General features: G+C 40.5%; 1 protein-coding gene and 1 pseudogene across 1 annotated transcript in view; one reads left to right on the top strand and one right to left on the bottom strand.

The window, feature by feature from the left end:
- Positions 1 to 16,944, top strand: part of LOC115260657 (uncharacterized) — an 18,602-nt pseudogene extending 1,658 nt beyond the window's left edge.
- LOC109411329 (phospholipid-transporting ATPase ID) overlaps positions 1 to 19,432 on the bottom strand; it is a 421,272-nt gene that overhangs the window by 347,766 nt on the left and 54,074 nt on the right. The gene's annotated exons all lie outside the window — the stretch shown is intronic.

Genomic DNA, 19,432 nt, shown 5'->3' with positions numbered 1-19,432 from the left:
ATTTTATTGTTCAGCAAAGTTAGATAACTAAATGGCGATTCCTAAGAAAATATACACTGTGAAAAAAATCTTTTTTAACATTAAAAAATATCATTTTTGTCACAAAAACTCAAATATCTCAAAACCTTATCTTTTTACCAACGTAATTTTTTAGAGAAAACGGTCCATTGGATTGCTAATACCATGAAAATAAACAAAAAAGTTATGACAATTCAAACATTTCACAATTTTCACATTTAGTAATTATTTTTTTTAATGTAAATTATTTCGGCCGGAAATTGAAGTTTGATGCTGATTTTATTGTTAATGGCCTTGCGTGAGTAAAACAAGTTGTTTTTATTATATATTATATATACATATAATATAATATACTATGTACCGTAATGTTCCGATTTTATCACGCCCTCCGCGCATTAGTCGTTTGTTCATTAATTTGCTGTTACATTTGAGGACAAGTGTTTTCCCTCTTCTTCAAGATGAATGTTGAAAGCGTGTTTTGCAACGTTAAAAATATTGAAATGGGTATAGATGTTGAAGAATATTACAGGGCATTTTTGAAAAGGGGCGTAATTAAATTGTTTAAACAGATGTCGCTGATGGCAATTTCTCAGTTGTTGTCGTTTTCGAACTTCCTGCGCCCTGCTTTACCGATGATATACAGATGGCTCGTTTGTCAAATTCTAGACGGCAGGACGTGCAAATGCGTAATTTTGTACACAATGTGGACATTTGGGCATAACCAGTCTCTTTCAGTTTATCTATGGTGCTTTCGGTGACATTTCGTAACTCTTTTGAACATTTTTTTTCATCAAACGGTCTACAAGAGAGCGTTGAGTTGAAGACCTTTGAGAAAGCGACTGTTCATCTTGTTCGTTAGATTATAATAAACAAAATCACTTATTAATTTTAACTTACTTGTTTGGTGTTGGTGGCTGAAGAAAAAAAATACTATACAATTTTTAATATTCATAGCGGTAGTATTTTTTTGTTTTTTTCGTGAGCATTGTCAGGTATGTATACAGACAAACAAACGTAACACTGGCGAAATTTTCATTGACCACGCCTTCAACGATCATTTTGAATCTTGGTTGTGGCTTTCATAACAAGAAGAGCGCCCATCGTTTTTCTTTGCGTTTGACGTTGCACAACGCAGTGTTTCGTGAAACATTTCCACCAGGTGGTGATAGTGTGAACTGGGCGATGAATTTTCACTAAAATTGTTCTAGGCGTTTCGTCTGTTTGTCTGTGGTATGTACCTCTTATGCATTTGTTGTTGTTGAAGTTACTCGCATTCTTCCGATCATAAAGTCTGTTCTCTACACACTTAATTTTGATTACCGAGTTCGGTAATTTTTTGACGAGATTAAAACTGCTGAGCACCGAACTCGTTCAGCAAAAATGCATTGTTTACCTTTTCCATACGATTTTGACAGTTGTTTTACTGAGCCTCAGTAAAATCGATTACCGAAACTACCGAGATCGTACTGCTGTTATAATCTCGTCAAAAAAGTACCGAACAGACAATTCAAAAATAAGTGTGTAAGAGGGATTTTTTTTGCGGATAAACTAGACGTATACGCGTATAAAAAAACTTTTATTATACAGCTTTTGTCTTAAAAATAAATTCAATTCCATTTTTCTTATAATCAACAACTTTTCAACACTATCAAGGGATTTTTTCACCAGTCACGTACAATAAAAAGTATGACAATCTCAATATTTTTGATCACAACACTGGATCGCGTCTAAGTTTCAAATAGATACTATAGTAATTACGAATAATCAAACTAAAGTATCATGAAAACAACTTGTTTAATTCAGGCGGTAGCCTTTACAATAAAATCAGCATCAAAATATAATTCTCGAAATAATTTACACAGAAAAAAATTTTTTTTGTTACTAAATGTAAAAATTGTGAAATGTTTGAAATGTCATAACTTTTTTGTTTATCAGTTTACCATCACCAAAATTTTATGGTAGATAGCTGATATAATGGGCCATTTCCCCTAAAAAATTGAAGTTGGTGAAAAGATAGGGTTTTGAGATATTTGAGTTTTTGTGACAAATATCATATTTTTTCAAAGTAGAAAAAGAAATTTTTTACAGTGTATATTTTCTAAGGAATCATCATTTAGTTATCTAACTTTGCTGAAAAATTTATAACAATCGAACAATCCGTTTTTGCTGTACAGCTTTTAGAATATTTTTGAACTATTTTCGCATACACCCTTTTGAAAAGTTAGTCGTGAGTGAATATGAAGGTTTAATATCAAAAAATGGCGATTTATATGAAATTGAAAAACTGTGCAAAGTTTCAGATATTTTTGAAATGGTCGCTCAGGATCGACTGACATGACTCCGTGGAATTCCTCAATTATATTCCACATTCCTTCGACTATTCTTTTGATAATCGAAGTTTCTCTATTAATTCCTTCAGCAATTCCATTTTAGAACATCTAAATTTCCTAAGGAGTTGTCCAATAAATTTACAAAGGAATGCCCGAAGGCATTAACACATAAAAAAAGCCGGAAGAATTTAAGAAGCAATGCGTAACATAATTGCCTGTAAAATTTCAAAATAAATTACCGAAAATAATGTGGCTTTAACATTTTCGAAGATAATTTGAACGGAATTACCAAAAAATTTAAATTTACAATGGAATTTACAAAGATGTTGTCAAGGGTATTTCCTAAACAATGGCTGTAAATATTATAATAGAATTGCAGAAGCAATACACAACCATAATTTAAAAGGGATTTCCGAGGAGTCCCAAGAAAGGAATTGTCGAAACAGTTTTTTAAGGAATAAATATAAATACAACTAAATAGAAGGCAAATACAGATGGAATTTCAATAAAGTTGCCGCAGAAATTGTCAAGGGTATTACAAAAGAATTGTCGTAAGAATTAACTAGGCGCCCGGGGCCCAGGGCCCTACGACCAAGCGTTACGGCCCATACAAAAATTTTAGGATTTTTATACAAAAAAGCGTTACGGAGCACGGGAAAAAAAATCGTTTCCGGATCCATGACTAAAATGTTATGAAATCATAAAACTTGTCGCTTCATGATATTGTAACTACAAGTCATGATATCGTGACGTTAACAACAATTATCATGAATAATAATAACTGATTCCATCAACAAAAGTCATGGCCGTCAAAACCGTTATGAAAAAATTAAGCTCGTTTTCATAAATTGAATACTATAAAGCTGAGTCATGGTAGCATGGCTCTGAGTCATAAAACTATGACGCTGAGTCATCTCAACCAGACGCTAAGTCGTATAAACATAACGCAGAGTCATAAAATCATGAATCACAACAAACGAATTTAGGCACTGTAAGCGTTACGCAAACCCTCGCGCAGAATCACCTACGCCATTTTTGTCACTTCTGTCAAGGCGCCTTTTGTGAGCGACAGTGTTTTCGGGTGAAATTTTGTTTTTGGTTTTCGAAAAAGTGTAGTGAATTGTTCTTACTTAAATAGTAGTAAACTATATAATTATTGAACTACATTCCAGAAGTTGAAAGTGGGAAAACTCCATATTCCGGCACAAAACTCCGGCCAGCTTCATCAGCAGCAGAACAATCAAGCTCACGCACAATTCCGGCACAAAATTTTGGCTAAATGCATGGCGTAATCTATGGACGCCCCCTATGTCTGTGGACCATTTTACGAGACGGTTCAGAACAACTGATCGCTCATTTTATGAATGAAAATTTGACAGTATGGAGTCAGGTCATTTTGACAGATCTCACACGAACAAGAAAAGGTCGGCAAACTGCAAGAAAATTGTTCGTCTCTTTCTTGCATGTGTGTGATCTGTCAAAATGACCTGGCTAATGTCAAACATTTCGAGGTTAGGTTTCGTGGTGTAATGAAGAATAGACTTTGTTTTTTTTTTTTGCAGCCAAACAAGACAAAATAAATCTCAAAAAGTGCAGCCAAACGAGCAAACCTCGTAAGGAGCAAGCAGTGAGACAAGACAGAAAACGTGATGCCGTGCGAAAGAGAGCCTGTATTGTTTACGTTCGAATCCACTTTCGAAAGTATTTCGTGTGTATTGCCGTTTACGTTCAGGAACCTTGTTCATGATTTCAGAGTGCGTGCTCACGATAACATGACCTTAAATGCCACTTTGCACCAATTAATCCGATAGTATGAATTACAAATACTAGAATCATGCATACTGCTTATGTTTTTATAACATTAGGTAATAAATTTAGAACATGCTTTATGATAACATGACCAGTACTACCATTTTTCTCAAATCGATCCAGTACCATAAATGACAAATACTTGCACCATGAGTAATGCTCAAGCTTTCATAAATTTAGTTCATAGTTTGAGTACGTACTTCATGATAATATGAACCGATTTACCAAATTTCGCTAATAAGACTGGAACCATAAATGACAACTACTAGTTTTATGAATACCGCTTCTGGTTTTATGAATCTAGTTAATAGTTCTGGTATTCATGGGCATGATATCATGACTTAACTGACAATTTTTTGTCAATAAATATGAAAAACGTAACGCCAAGATGACGTTACGGCAACATGAGTCATGAAAGTATGACCTTTTTTTGTGGTGTATATTTATAACATGAAAACACACATTTTACGCGAAATCATGACTCATTTACCAGGTTTCAAGCAGCGGATTTTTTCCCGTGAGGGGTGGAAGGGGGGTTCTAAACATGCAAATTTTAGCGTTAAATAATAAATATATGCTGCCCTATGGAATTTCCGAAATAATACTTAAGAAATTGTCGTTGATATTTCCGAAGGAATAGGACACTTTCGGTGTAGCACTAGAATTGTAGTAATGAGCTGAATTTTTGTATGGTAAGAAGGGGAATTCTTCATTTCTGTAATGAAATGGTACAAAAAGCGTGGGTAAGTTGCAAGAAATGAAGAAATCAACAAAACAGTTACCAAAAGTTTTGCTCAAACAGCATCAAATTAGGCAAGGAATCATAATACCCACGCTTTTTGCAACATTTTATTGGAGAAACGGAGAATTCACCTTCGTGAATACACAAATTCAGCTCATTACTACAATTTTAGTACTACACCGAGCGTGTCCTATTGCAGGAAAAAATCCTATTTAACTATCGGAAGAAATTTTCCATTGTATTGCCGATAAATTTTTTAAAGAAATAACCGATGTAATTGATGAATTTCAAAAGCATTACTGAAAAAAATCGTGAAGAAATTCTCAATTCTCTCTGGAATATTTAAGGTGAAACTTCAAGAAATCCCATAGCAGTTTTGCTTTTGTACTTTTGTACTTTTGCATATAAACTTTAGAGGCACAAATCTGACGAACGAAGCATCGAAGCAAACCGCACTTGATTAACTTGCCTTTGCTCACTTGAAAAAAGAGGTAGTTTTTTTCCTAACCAAGAGCATATGCTAACGAAGATTGACGCTCTTGAAAACGTGAGTAGGGGAAAAAGTAAGTCATTGTGGCAGCCATTTTTGTATTCTCTGAATTTTCTCCTAAAAAGGAACTTTCATGACAATAACCAAAGAAATTTAAAAAAAATCGCCGGAAATTTTTCCAAATACATTGCCAAGGAATTCCCAAAAATTTCCAAAAAGAACGGACACAATCTTCTTGATATATGATCAACATGTTGGCAGAGGATGAAGAAGGGTATTCATACCCTATTTACAAAATGTTTCCTGAATATTTCCACGTTGGTGTTGTAGATGAAAAAACACAGAATTTATTTATTTTATGCTCGTTGATTGAATTGGATTAAAAAAAGTTCTTATGTAATTTATATTTTAACAATAAAAATCTCAGCGGAATGGTTGACTGGGAGTTGTCATAGCCATTCTTACTTTGCAACCTTCAGAGGCTTTTTTTAACAGTGCAATGACGGCGCTGGTCACGTTCTTGCAGTAAGGTTGGAAAAGGGAAGAACTATTAGTACAAACATTTGTTAAGTGGAAATTGGCGTTTATCGCACGTCTCCACCAAAGACTACAGGAAGGAGTGTTAGTAGGAAAGGTATCGTTGGGTCAGGATTCACTGCGAAATGGTGAGATGACAAGAAGCGTCCAACAACGTAGCTATGGTGCTCACAAGTTCCTATCTCATGCTTCCACGGATCAAGGGATTACAAATACCACCAGCTAAGAGTGTAGTGCAGCCTGGGCACTGTTGTCCTTCTGACTTCAGTTAGATTGAGGAGGTACGGCTCGAGCGTCTGTTCACCGAGGAGGTGCGGCTCAAAAGCGTCTGTTCTGGCATCCAGCGGCTGAGTGTGAAATGCTCCTCCACCGGAAGCTATACCTAAGGTGGTAGCCTCATCACGGTGTATAGGAGACCTTAGGCCAACAACCTAACTGTCTCCGAAACCAGAAAATCGTTACAGAAACCGAAAATGATAGATTACGAACTAATTCAACGGCAACGATTTTAGCGCGAAACAACAGACAAGAATTGGAAATTGGAATGTATTAACCCTAGTCCAGCAGGGTGAACTTGCACAACTAGCCAATGAGGCATGCCGTATAAAGCTTGAGATCCTAGGACTGAGCGAAGTCAGTTGGCCGAACTTTGGAGAACACAGATTGCCGTCGGGTCAAATTCTGTTATACTCTGGCCCAGGGATGCCAGATGATTTTTTGAAAAATCTGTTTCACTCTTTCCAAAAATCTGTATCTCATACAAAATTTGGGATAAAAATCTGTATCCCATACAAAAAGAATGGCCCCTCTAGCTCAAAAATCTGTATTTCAAATACAACGAAATCTGCATGGAAGCCTAATTATCTGTATAATACAGATTAATCTGTACATATGGCATCCCTGGATAGAGGATAATTGTAGCCAGATTCAGAGCACGGGTTCAAAACCATACAATTATTACGCGCCAACCGATGCTGCCGAATTGCACGAATTGCAGGATAAAAAGAACTTTTACAGTCATCTGAATGCTTTCGTGGACAAGATTCCACGTGAAGGTTGGTTCCCACAACTCGGACTATGAGCACGTCATGGGACGCCATGGTCTCGGAGAAATGAGCGAAAACGAAGAGCTGTTTGCAGAGTTTTGTGCCAACAATGACATGATGATTGGGGGATCGCTCTTTCCTCATCTACCAGTGCACAAAGTGACATGGGTTTCCCGTGATGGCGTAATCGACTACATCTGCATCAGCCAAAAATGGAGAAGGAGCCTTCTTGATGTTCAGACCATACGTAGCGCCGACATGGCGTCCGATCATCATCTCCTAATCAGCGAGTTCCGACTGCGCATTGACAGGATCCAGCAACAGGAGGAGAAAATCGGGCGTCGGTTCAACACACGCTGACTGGAAGACGCAGAGGTGAAAAGGTCCTTCGTCGAGGAGCTAGAGAACCGTGCTTCGGATATTCCGGAAGATGGAAGCGTAGAAGATCAATAGAGCGCTATCAAGAACGCCATCATCGCCACCGGCGAGAATAATTTGGGTGAGATACGCACCCGGATTAAGCAGTGGATCACAGATGATACCTGGAGGAAGATATAGGAGCGAAGGAACGCCAAAGCCGCGATAGAGCTAGCGAAAACACGAGGAGCCAAAGCCGTAGCCCATCAGCGCTAATCAGCTCTCGAGAAGAAAGTGAAACGTGAAACGCTCATGTAGCGGGACAAAAGAGCGTGGGTGGACTCCCTAGCTAACGAAGGCGAGAAAGCCGCAAACACCGGCCACATCCGTCTCCTCTACGATGTTTCCTGTCGCCTTAGTGGGACTAAGATGTATGCTACGATGCCCGTGAAAGACACGTCTTGACAGTTACTGACCGACCCGGCTGATCAGTTGAAACACTGGTTCAAGCACTTTGGAAACCTTTTTCAAGTGTCGGTCACGCCATCAACATCTCAGCATGATTCGCCAAGGGTTCGACGTATTACCTGTGTCAACACCGAAGCTCCATCAGTGCAGGAGATAGAAACAGCCATCCATGAAATCGAACAGGGTCCCGTGGGGTCGATTGCATATCAGCTAAGATGCTCAAAGCTGATCCCGTAGTATCCGCACAACTACTGCATCAATTATTCTCCAACATATGGAAAACCGCGACATTTCCGGTCGGCAGGATGCAAGGCGTCCAAGTAAAGGTGCCCAAAAAGGTTAACTCGACATTATGCGAAAATTGGCGGGGCACCATGTTACTGTGTATCGTTCCCAAAGTCTTCTGCAAAGTGATCCTCCTACCGGATACAGGAGAAGATGACGCAACTCTCTGACGGCAAGCTGGATTTCGTGTCGAACCATCCTGTGTTGATCATATTGCCACGCTCCGTATCATCTTGGAGCAAATCAATGAATTCCAAGAGTCTCTTAAATATGTGGGAACTGATGGCACAAGGATGTTCCTGAGAAAATCATCAGCCACATTGAAGCACAGTAGAGGACAGTGTCGTATAGAGAATTGCACAACAGCATCTTGTCTTGGAACATAAATTGAGGTTTTTGCGTAATCTGTGTCGAGTAACCATTAAAGAGAGACTCATTTCACCCAAAACGCACATTCCACCCCACCCTCCCCTATCGATGAGGGCTTGCTGGACAATCAATTTGCATGCACGGCAACCATTAGGGTTGTGTCGTCAAACGTTAGAGGTACCAAACGCGCGGTTTTGCAGTACACAGTAGTGACTGGCTGGTTGGGCAGGTGTTACCGGAAGGGAGAGGTCGAGTAATTTTCCACAAGCCATACACGCGACTTCCTGTACCTGGGTACCTAGGTTGGTGTACTACTGGTCAGTACTAAGCAGGTTGGTTGACCGCGGTGATGGTGCGGCGCGGATGTAAAATGTGTCTGACCTCTAGATGTCGTCGGAACAAATTAGTTAGATGGCAAAATGTGCAGTGCATGCATGCATGCATGCATTGGATATTCCCTGTCCCTGTAATGGCTATTTGCTGGGAAATTGCATTGAGGTGCAGTCGTTTTATCAACTGAAGGACCATAATCTACGAAAAGGTGAACGGATGAATTGTTTATAACATGCTTCCACTGCACTGTTATTGAACATTTTATTATTGTTGCACACATGTATTGAGTACAAGTTTCTGTGGTCGATATCATCACATCTTCTTCTTCTCTATATAAAAATGAGTGAGATCCGTCTTCAGGGAGTTTATAGTTACAAATCAATTAAAATTATAGTTACAATTTGTTCAGTACTCCACTGCCGTGTGCAGCATAGATGTCCCATGTTAATAGGGATTCGCATAGAAAATGGGACAGCTATGATGCACACGGCAATGCATCTCTTCATTCCTGAATCTTTGTTGTTACTGAATCTTTCCTATTCTGACGAATACAAAATGACCTATTTGTACAAAAACTCTCCATTAAGGCATGTCCACAAATTACGCTATGCTCTAGGGAGAGGGGTAATTTGGACGAGCGCACAGTGGCTGATTTCATCATTTTAGCGCGCTCAATTAGGGCCTGTCCATAAACTACGTAGACTCTTAGGGGGGACGGAGGGGTCTGGCCAAAGTCTACGCTCCATACAAATTTCAAAAATTTTGTATGAACAAAAGTCTACGAGGGGGGAGGGGGGTGTCTGCGATGGCCGAAAAAAGCTTGCCATTGAGCTTCAGTGAAAAATGATCAATCCCCCTAAAAGTGAGATAGAAAATTTACTTTTTAAATTTTTCAAGATACGAGGTTGGTGTCTTCACAAAAGTTGTAGAAAATGTAGTTTGGAGCAACTTTGCCGAACACACCAAGTTTGTAACTCCGTTGCTTTTCAAGATACGTTACGTTTTCTTTCATCAGCCCCTTGAAAAAGGTTTTTGCGCAATAGCTTTCTAAAAATTGATTCTACAATTTTCTCATATTCTATAAAGATATAGATAATGGAAAAACACACAACTTTGACGAACATGACATCCCGCTAGTTCCAAAATTAAAATAATTATAACGGTTTTTATAGTTTTTTGGGCCATATTTCAAGCATATATAACTTAGCTATAGGCAATTATATGCAAATTTCTTTTTACGCATGTGAAAGTACATGTAATTGCCTCTCTTAGAAAGCCGAAATCATCAAACTGTAGGAAACTGTAAGATGGTTTTTGTATAGAAACTTACATCCATTTATGTTACTCTTATATGGGATTTATATATATATTTTCAACATATTTATTTGACAGTTCATGTCAGCTTGCATTTTTATTGTTATTGTAAGTGTGTGTTATTATAAAGAAAGGTTTGTTATGTATTCTGGATCATTCATGAAATACGTTACACAAAAACTCACCAACTACTTCTATATTCTTACTAACTCGCAATGCTCCACGTAGTCCACGAACAAAACGCATAAAGTTAAACTTCTTTCGTCGGATCACGACGAACAGCAGCCTTACTTTGAAGTGCAATAAGATTTATAATTTACTATAACCAATGTAGACATAGATATGTACTAGTGAGAGCGTTGACAGAATATTTCACGCGCATGTTTGGAATTTTTAAAGAAATGGCGCTTAATTCGCTCTTTTCGTGGACTATGTGGAGCACTTGAGCTAGTAAGACAAAAGAATTAGATGGTAAGTTTTTATGTAACGTACTTCACGAATGATCCAAAATGCACCACAAACCTTTCTTTATATTAACACACACTTACAATAACAATAAAAATGCAAGCTGACATGAAATGTCAAATAAATATGTTGAAAAAAAAAAATATATATATATATATATATATATATATATATATATATATATATATATATATATATATATATATATATATATATATATATATATATATATATATATATATATATATATATATATATATATATATATATATATATATATATATATATATATATATATATATATATATATATATATATATATAAATCCCATATAAGAGTAACATAAATGGATGTAAGTTTCTATACAAAAACCATCTTACAGTTTCTTACAGTTTGATGATTTTGGCTTTCTAAGAGAGGCAATTACATGTACTTTCACATGCGTAAAAGGAAATTTGCATATAATTGCCTATAGCTAAGTTATATATGCTTGAAATATGGCCCAAAAAACTATAAAAACCGTTATAACTATTTTAATTTTGGACTTTCCCGAAGACACCATGACGCTAAACTTCATAGTAAAAAAGTTATTAATTAAGCGCGCTAAAATGACGAAATCAGCCACTGTGGAGCGTGACGACCCATGCAAAAATTTTAGAATGTTCATTCAAAAAACATGATTGAGAATGAAATGGATTCTGCTTAGTAACTGTGATGGTGCCCAAAGAACACTGTTGAGAAGTAGACACTACTTTAGGGACCGTTCATAAACCACGTAGACTTTTGGGAGGGGGGGGGGGGGTTTGGCCAAAGTCTACGCTCCATACAAATTTTAAAAATTTTGTGTGGATGAAAGTATACGAGGGGGGAGGGGGGGGGGGGGGTCTTAGATGACCAAAATTTGGTCTACGTGGTTTATGAACAGCCCCTTATTGGAGATGTAGTGAGAAGAATACGTGACCTTCCTATGATCAACTGATTCATCTTGACCGTTACCTTCCGATCATCCAGATTACGTTCCATCTATCGGTCAATAAATATCAAGTGTAAACAAGGGCATAGCAAAAAGACCAAACTGGTGCAAATTTGGAAACTACCACAACAATACCAGAAATAAAACCTGAAACCACCGTGTCACTTACAACAAGCTCGATAAACCAAACACTAATTGTACTGCATACAACGACGTCAACAACACAGAAAAATATACTCTTGCTATGTCGAAGAAATCCAACGTGTCAGCAAAAAAGACGAACTGAAGTTTGATGAAACCTGAACCTGAAAGCTAAATCGTTAGCTCCACCACCAGCAGCACCGTCCGTCCAGCCGTCCATGAGCACAAGGAACAGCCAGCCAGCATCTCGCTGCCACAACCCAAACCGACACGCAATTGTTTGCGAGAGAGTTAATTGTAATGCTCCTTTTTGCAATGTGGTTGAAACGTTGCTTCTTGATCTTTTGCTCGTATGCTTTAATGACTCTCAATTAGATCCATCCATCGCGAGGGTCCGATGTTAGGGTGGTTCATATGAATAAAAAGAAACCTCTGAAGGAAGCTCTTTAATTCAACAGCTGATTTTGCTTTAAAATACCTGATGAAGATTTAGTAAAAATACAAATGAAATCAATTGACTCTACGGAAGCGTTAACATTACTATAAATGAAAGTTTATTGTGTTCAAAGCCGTTGGAGTACTTAAAATTGGGGATTATGTTTGTTTAGAGGAAAGAAGCAGCGAGAAGACTTGTTCAAGGGCGTTTTTAAGGGTAGAGATATAACGTGATATAACTTCGATTAAAATTGATGAAAGGATTCGTACGGAGGCGAACAGGTGGGATTCCGTTACTTCCACAGCCTAGGAATTGTACTTAAACTACAGAGAAAATGGTGAGCCGACCAATAGCAAGTTGAGTTACCACCCATAAACACCCCCCCCCCCCCCCCCCCTCTTCATCCACCAGCTTGAGTCCAACGGGTACTTTATAATACTACTAGAACAACTGCTTGGGCTAATGTATTGAAGCAATATGAATGAGATTCTTGATTCCACAGTCTAATGCGACGAGTTCAAGAGTGTGTTTGAGGGTCTCCAATAATTCTCTTGAGTAAAACTCAGCCGATCCACAAACGCATCAGTCTAAAACGTCTTGAAACTCTTATTAAACCCACTGAAACATGCACGTAACGCCTGCATAACGCAGTGCCTGACAGTAGAAGCGGAGAATCTTAAATGCGTGAACTATGTTGTTACACCCGTGATTCATATCACGGCACCAGGAACAAAATTCATGGTCTGCTATTGAAAGTTTGACATTTCAGAACACAACATCACGGAAACTAGAACTGAGTTCCAGAAGCCGCAATTCTGTTCACGGCACGAAAAAAACGGTGTTCAAAATTACAATTACTAAAGCAGGAACCACTCAATTTCAAAGATTTTGGTGATTAGAGTCCTTTGAAGACCGTACATCATAAAAATGCGAACATTTTTTGATAATTATGCTTCAATTTTGTATGACGAAACAGGACGGAACCGGGAATATATTTTTGTATGCTTCCAAAATGATTCTGCCGTCAGTATACCAACAACCACTTACAGTGACAAACGTATGATTTGTTGAACCCTGTGCCTGAGTACACCGTCGGTTTTACCACTCAACACATCTGTAAAGTGTTCCTTTTTACTTGGTTGTCACCATTGTCAGCAAATTTCCTTCCTGTTGCTGGAGTAGTCTTGTGCCGCGCACCATTCACACTTCCATAAAACATCCACATATCGTTCCGATTCATGCTTGCCTGCACTTCAGCAATCGCGCTCTTTTGCTTTTTCTTGCTGTGATGGGTTAGTTTCTCCTCTGCTATGTTGGCATGTGTATCAATCTCTGTTTAGCTGCTACAATACCTTCCCAAGTAGCACACTTGTCACACAAAAGTCACGGCGGCGCAGGTTTTTGTTGTGCAGAAGTCACTGCGACTTACTTCTAACAAATAAAGACTTACTTGCTAGAAGTAAGTCACAGTGACTTCTGCGTAACTAAAATCTGCGCCACTGTGACTCTTCTGTGACAAGTGTGTTACTTGGGTTGATACCTTGTTGGCTACAAAGTAACTTTACTCCAGCGCCGAGCGTATAGTGGAACACCATCTTCATCGATCTTGGGCGATGTTCCTCCAGTTTTCCCGAACGTGTAGGGATCGTAGATCTTCTTCAATCACGTGCAGCCAGCGAGTTCGCGGCCACCCACGAAGTCGCCTACGTCTCCAGCCCACTGAAGACTGCCGTATTTTATACGTTTCACAATATTCGCATCTTCATACACTTGGTAAAACTCGTGATTCATGCGTCTGCGCCACACTCCATTTTCTTGTTTCCCACCGAGAATTGTCCGCAGCACTTTGCACTCAAAAACTCCAAAAGTTTTTCGGTCTACCTCCTTTAACGCCCACGCTTCGTGACCGTAGAGCGCAACCGGAAGAAGCAGCGTCTTATACAGAGCTCGCTACGCTATCCGCAGCTGCAATACGCCTTTTCACTTCACGGGAAACGTCATTGTCACATGTCACAAGTGTTCCAAGAAAAACAAATTCTTCAACAACTTCAAACACATCCCCATCAATCACTACCTCAGCACTAACACCACTTGGCCTGCTTCTGTCTCTACCCGCTATCGCGTACTTCGTCTTGGTAGAGTTAATCGTCAAGCCTATCCTCGCTGTCTCTCTCTTCAGAGGAGCATAAGCTTCCTCCGCTACCCTACGATCGATGCCGATGAGATCAGCATCGTCCGCAAAACCGAGGAGCATGTGCGACCATGTGATAGAGTCATTCCTCTGCACGCCTGATCTCCTAATCGCTCCTTCGAGTGCAATGTTGAACAATAAATTTGAAAGAGCATCCCCCTGCTTCAATCCATCCAAGGTCACAAACGACGTAGACACTTTGTCCGCGATCCGAATACTTGATTTTGATCCCTTCAGCGTCGCGCATATCAGCCTAATTAGTTTCGCCGGAAAACCATGTTCTGACATGATCTGCCAAGGGTCATTTCTTTTCACTGAATCGTAAGCTGCTTTAAAATCAATGAACAGATGGTGAGTCTGCAAGTTATATTCCCGAAATTTATCTAGAATCATCCGCAGTATAAACATTTGATCCGTCGTTGATCGGCCCTCACGAAAACCAGCCTGGTATTCACCGACGAAGGACTCCTCAAGAGGTCGCAGTCTGTTGAACAGGACACGCGATAGTATCTTATTCGCCGAATTTAAAAGGGTAATCCCTCTGTAATTGGCACGCTCCAATCTGTGCCCTTTCTTGTAGATTGGGCATATGAGGCCATCCAACCAGCTGGTGGGCAATTCCTCATCCTCCCAAATCTTTATAATAATCTGGTTAATTGAATAATGTAGCTGCTCGCTTCCGTGCTTAAGAAGTTCGACCGGGATCTCGTCCTTCCCAGCAGCCTTGCTGTTTTTCAGCTCCTTAAGGACCTTTTTAAGGACCTCATCCTGTGTTGGTGGTTCCACTGCTTGACCGTCATCCATTATGTTAATCATGTTCCTGGGAGCTCTTTCGCTGCTGCCATTCAACAAATCTTCGAAGTGCTCCTTCCACCTGGCTACACCATTGTTTTGTCTATCAGCAAATTTCCTTCCCGGTCATTGCATATGGTGGGCACTGGCGCAGTCTTGTGCCGCGCACCATTGACAGTTGCATAAAACCTCCGCATATCGTTCCTGTCCATACTTTCCTGCGCTTCAGTAATCACACTCTCTTCGTGTTGCCGTTTTTTCTGCGGTGGATTTGTTTCTCTTCTTCTCTTGCCACCCTGTACCGCTCCTTGTTCTGCCGGTTGCCGGCCACTAGCATTCGACTTCGGGCAGCATTCTTTTCGTTCGTCACTCGTTGGCAGTCCTCGTCAAACCAACCATTACGTTGGCGTCGCTGAGCGGTAACCATCACCTCTTGAGCTGTTGTTGTCACTGCTTCGTGGATAACTCCCCATAAGCTGTTGACATCTCCAGATCCGTTGGTCTCTCCTATCTTCTCGTCTAGCTTCTGATGGTACTGTGCAGCAACCCTTTCGGCTGACAAGCGCTGGATATTGAAACGCATCGTCCTATTGTTTCTTGAACTCGTGACGCTGTATAATCGCGCCCGAATTATTGCAGCCACAAGATAATGATCCGAATCAATATTCGGGCCTCTGTAGGACCTCACATCTATGACGTCCGAAAAATGTCGCCCGTCGACCAGCACGTGGTCTATCTGGGCGCAAGTGTCATCACTCGGGTGTCGCCAGGTGTGTTTTCGGATATTCTTACGTGCGAAGTAGGTACTGCCGATTGCCATCCCTCTAGCAGCAGCGAATGTCACAAGGCGCAGACCATTATCGTTGCTAACTGAATGAAGGCTTTCCGTTCCAATGACAGATCGAAAGAAACTTTCTCTGTCGATCTGCGCATTTGCATCTCCGATGACTATTTTGACATCTTGTTTTGATCACTCGCCGCAAGGCTCTCATAGAACTCATCCTACATGTCATCGGGTTTGTCGTTCGTTGGCGCATAGATGCTGATCAGGCTGTAGTTGAAGAATTTGCCCATCATCCTCAACACACAGATTCGGTCGCTGTAGTAGATGTGGTACTCGAATGTAGTGTTGGAGATGGGATCCACCGCTCGGAATTTGCGTTCTCCAGTTTTGGGCCAGCATATCTCCTGGATAGCAGCCACATTAACGCCGACATTCTGCAGTTCACGAGCCAGGAGCCCAACACGTGTGGGCTCATTCAAAGTTCTCTCGTTCTAAGATCTGACTTTCCAATCGTTGTCCTTTATTCGTTGCCGGGTCTGTTGCTGTTGAATCAATCCGTTTACTCTACTATTGCTTTTCTGGGTGTTTGAAGGTTTTCAGCAGGCTAGCTTACCGGGGCCGCGCTGCCTACATTGCGTTGAAGGGGCTGCCTTCTTAGGTATAGCTGACGCAATACAGCATTTCATACTCAGCCGCTGGATGCCAGAACAGACGCTATGTGAGCCGCACCTGGTGAACAGACGCTCGGGACGTACCTCATCAATCTAGCTGAAGTCAGAAGGCTGCACTACCAGCTAAGCACACAACTCTTAGCTGGCGGTCTTTGTCATCGTTTGACCCGTGGAAGCATGAGGTTGGAACTTGTAAGGAACAGAGCTATATTGGACGCTCACCTTATCGACTCACCGTTTTGCAGCCCGCTATCCTTATCAAGGCTCTCTTATGATTCGGTTGCTTATCGGCTCCCATCGAATAACTCGGTTCGCTTGCCTCCCGATCACAACGAATCGAACTACACGTTCTGGCCTATCGCCAACGTTGTAGCAGATATGGTACTTGAATGAAGTATTGAGGGATTTAGAGTATTGAGGGAAACTAGAGAACTGAAAAAACACTCGCACTTCTTTACTCGTGAGTAAACGAAGCCGACACGCACTCGCCTGTAATTGGCGAAGCTACTCTGAATCTTTTGCAGTTTGTTAAAAAATGCATTTTCTCGACTGGGAATTCTGCTTTTCAGGGACAATGATGTACAAAACATTAGTTTATGATGGATACCACACCAAATGCACTTCTTGCACCACCACTTCATGAATAAAAACTATTGAGTGTTTTTTGTTTTTGTTTTGCTTCGTGCTCACGAAGCAGGCGGGTACGAATGAACTCACACGCGGCTTACTCTCCGAACTCGTGAGTTGCTGCACGATGAGAACATTTCCATCACTGTCCACCGCTCGTAGATCTAAGACAACTCCCTCATCACTAGCGTAGGTAGTTTTTATTTCTCACTCATTCTCCTTGATAAACATGACGAAAAGCGGGATGGAAAAGGGGGCAGATCTATCCTTCTCTTTCTCGTGTTTTTTTAAGGTGAAGATATGACGAAGCCACAGCCCGAATTTTCAAGATCACAAATTTGAAGAACCACGTGTTGTTTTGCGCTGAAAAGTTGATCGATTGGTTACCCGCTGGTGGTGACCAATCGATCAACTTTTCAGAGCAAACCATCCAATGGTTCTTCAGATTTGTGCTTTTGAAAATTTTGGCTGTGGCTTCGTCATATATTCACCTTAAGAGAGTAAGAACAAAGAAAAACCTGCCTGTGTTCTACATATTAGGGAACGTCTATAAATTACGTCACGCTTTGAGGGGGGACAGGGGTGGTTCAGCAAGGTGTGACGACCCATACACAAATTTCATAGCTCTCATACAAGAAGTGTGACATATGAAGAAAGGGGGGTTGAAAATGGACAACATTTGCGTGACGTAATTTATGGACGCTCCCTTAGTGGGCCTTTGAGTTACTAATGGCCACTAGGGTGGCCCACACTTATATGAAAAACTAAAATTTCGAAAAATACCAAGTCTTACCTCCTAAATCAGTTATTTTGGACTCCCAGAAGCAACGTTCAAAATTTGAGCAAAATCGGTTGAGCCTAAGGGGGCGCTCAAAACGCTTGAAGTTTGTATTGGAAATTTTGAGTTTTCGAATTTTGCCGCTAGGTGGTATTATTATAGGTGACTATATGCCAGAGAACTTTGTCGAAGACCGCGAAGTGATCCAACGGCAGTGAAAAAAGTTATACCCTAGGCAAAGGGAGGCAAGGTATTGAGATTTCATTATTGATGTTATTCCTTTACGTGTATTGGAAAAATAACAATAAAGTTTATCCTCACTTTTCCTAGGGTATAACTTTTTTCACAGCCGTCGGATCACTTCGCGGTCTTCGACAAAGTTCTCTGGCATATAGTCACCTACAATAATACCAAAGAGTTTGATTATTGAACGCTCACAGCGCCACCTAGCGGCAAAATTCGAAAACTTAAAATTTCTGCATACATTTGGCCAAGTTTTCCCATACAAACTTCAAGCGTTTTGAGCGCCCCCTTAGGCTCAACCGATTATGCTCAAATTTTGAACGTAGCTTTTGGGTGTCCAAAACAACTGATTGAGGAGGTAAGACTTAGCACTTTTCGAAATTTTTGTTTTTCATATAAGTGTGGGCCACCTTAATGGCCACCCTAGTTCGTCATTCTACAATACTTTCAGGTGTGCTGTTGTCCATCATTCAACCTAAACAGAGAGGCGAGTTCTTGTGTTGGTAAAATCTGCTTTTCTGGAACGGTTGCTAAATTACCTTAATCTAAAGTTGCTGATCATCACAATACGTTGCACTACCTACCTCTTTGTGGGTTTTGTCCCGGTTGAAATCTCGGGTTTCCAGTACCAACAACATACCGCAAACACCGATGATGATTTGTACTTTTTGACCGCAATAAAACTCCTCGCGCTGGAATGGAACAACGGGAACTTGAGCCACAGTTTTAACTTCGCTGCATTCGTCAGATCAGAGCTGACGAATGGGTGGAATGGGGTTCTTCTGAAGATGAACGCAATAAATCTTCGATACGAAGCTAGGGTTCATTCGGTGAGCCTCGAAGAAAACTTTTCACCGCGCCACATTGTTTCATGTCTTCTTTATAGTGTATGGGATCTTATCCATGTTCTGCGCTGCAACTGTCAAGCAAACGAAAAGTTGACCCATGTGTAGGAGTTCTGCCGCATTCCAAAAGCGTTCGTTTTTATATTGTCTCTATATCTTGTGTGAGTGGAAGCACTTGTCCAGGAACTGCATCGTCGTCACTATGGCCACGACGGATACACGATGATGCATGGCTCCCCGACCCCGAGAATGACGGGAACAGAAAAACGGGAATCAAAGTGGGTTTAGGAGTTGAACTTCTCCAGCAGTGCGCGGGGTGTACTTACTCTACTCAACTCTTCAGCCGTTCAGGAGTGGAAGGTGCCTGGATGACACTTGGGTCAGGTTA

This window comes from Aedes albopictus, chromosome 3, assembly GCF_035046485.1.
Source record: "Aedes albopictus strain Foshan chromosome 3, AalbF5, whole genome shotgun sequence".
Taxonomy (NCBI): domain Eukaryota; kingdom Metazoa; phylum Arthropoda; class Insecta; order Diptera; family Culicidae; genus Aedes; species Aedes albopictus.
Note: the sequence above shows the minus strand (reverse complement) of the source record. Positions and strands in the feature narration are given on the sequence as shown.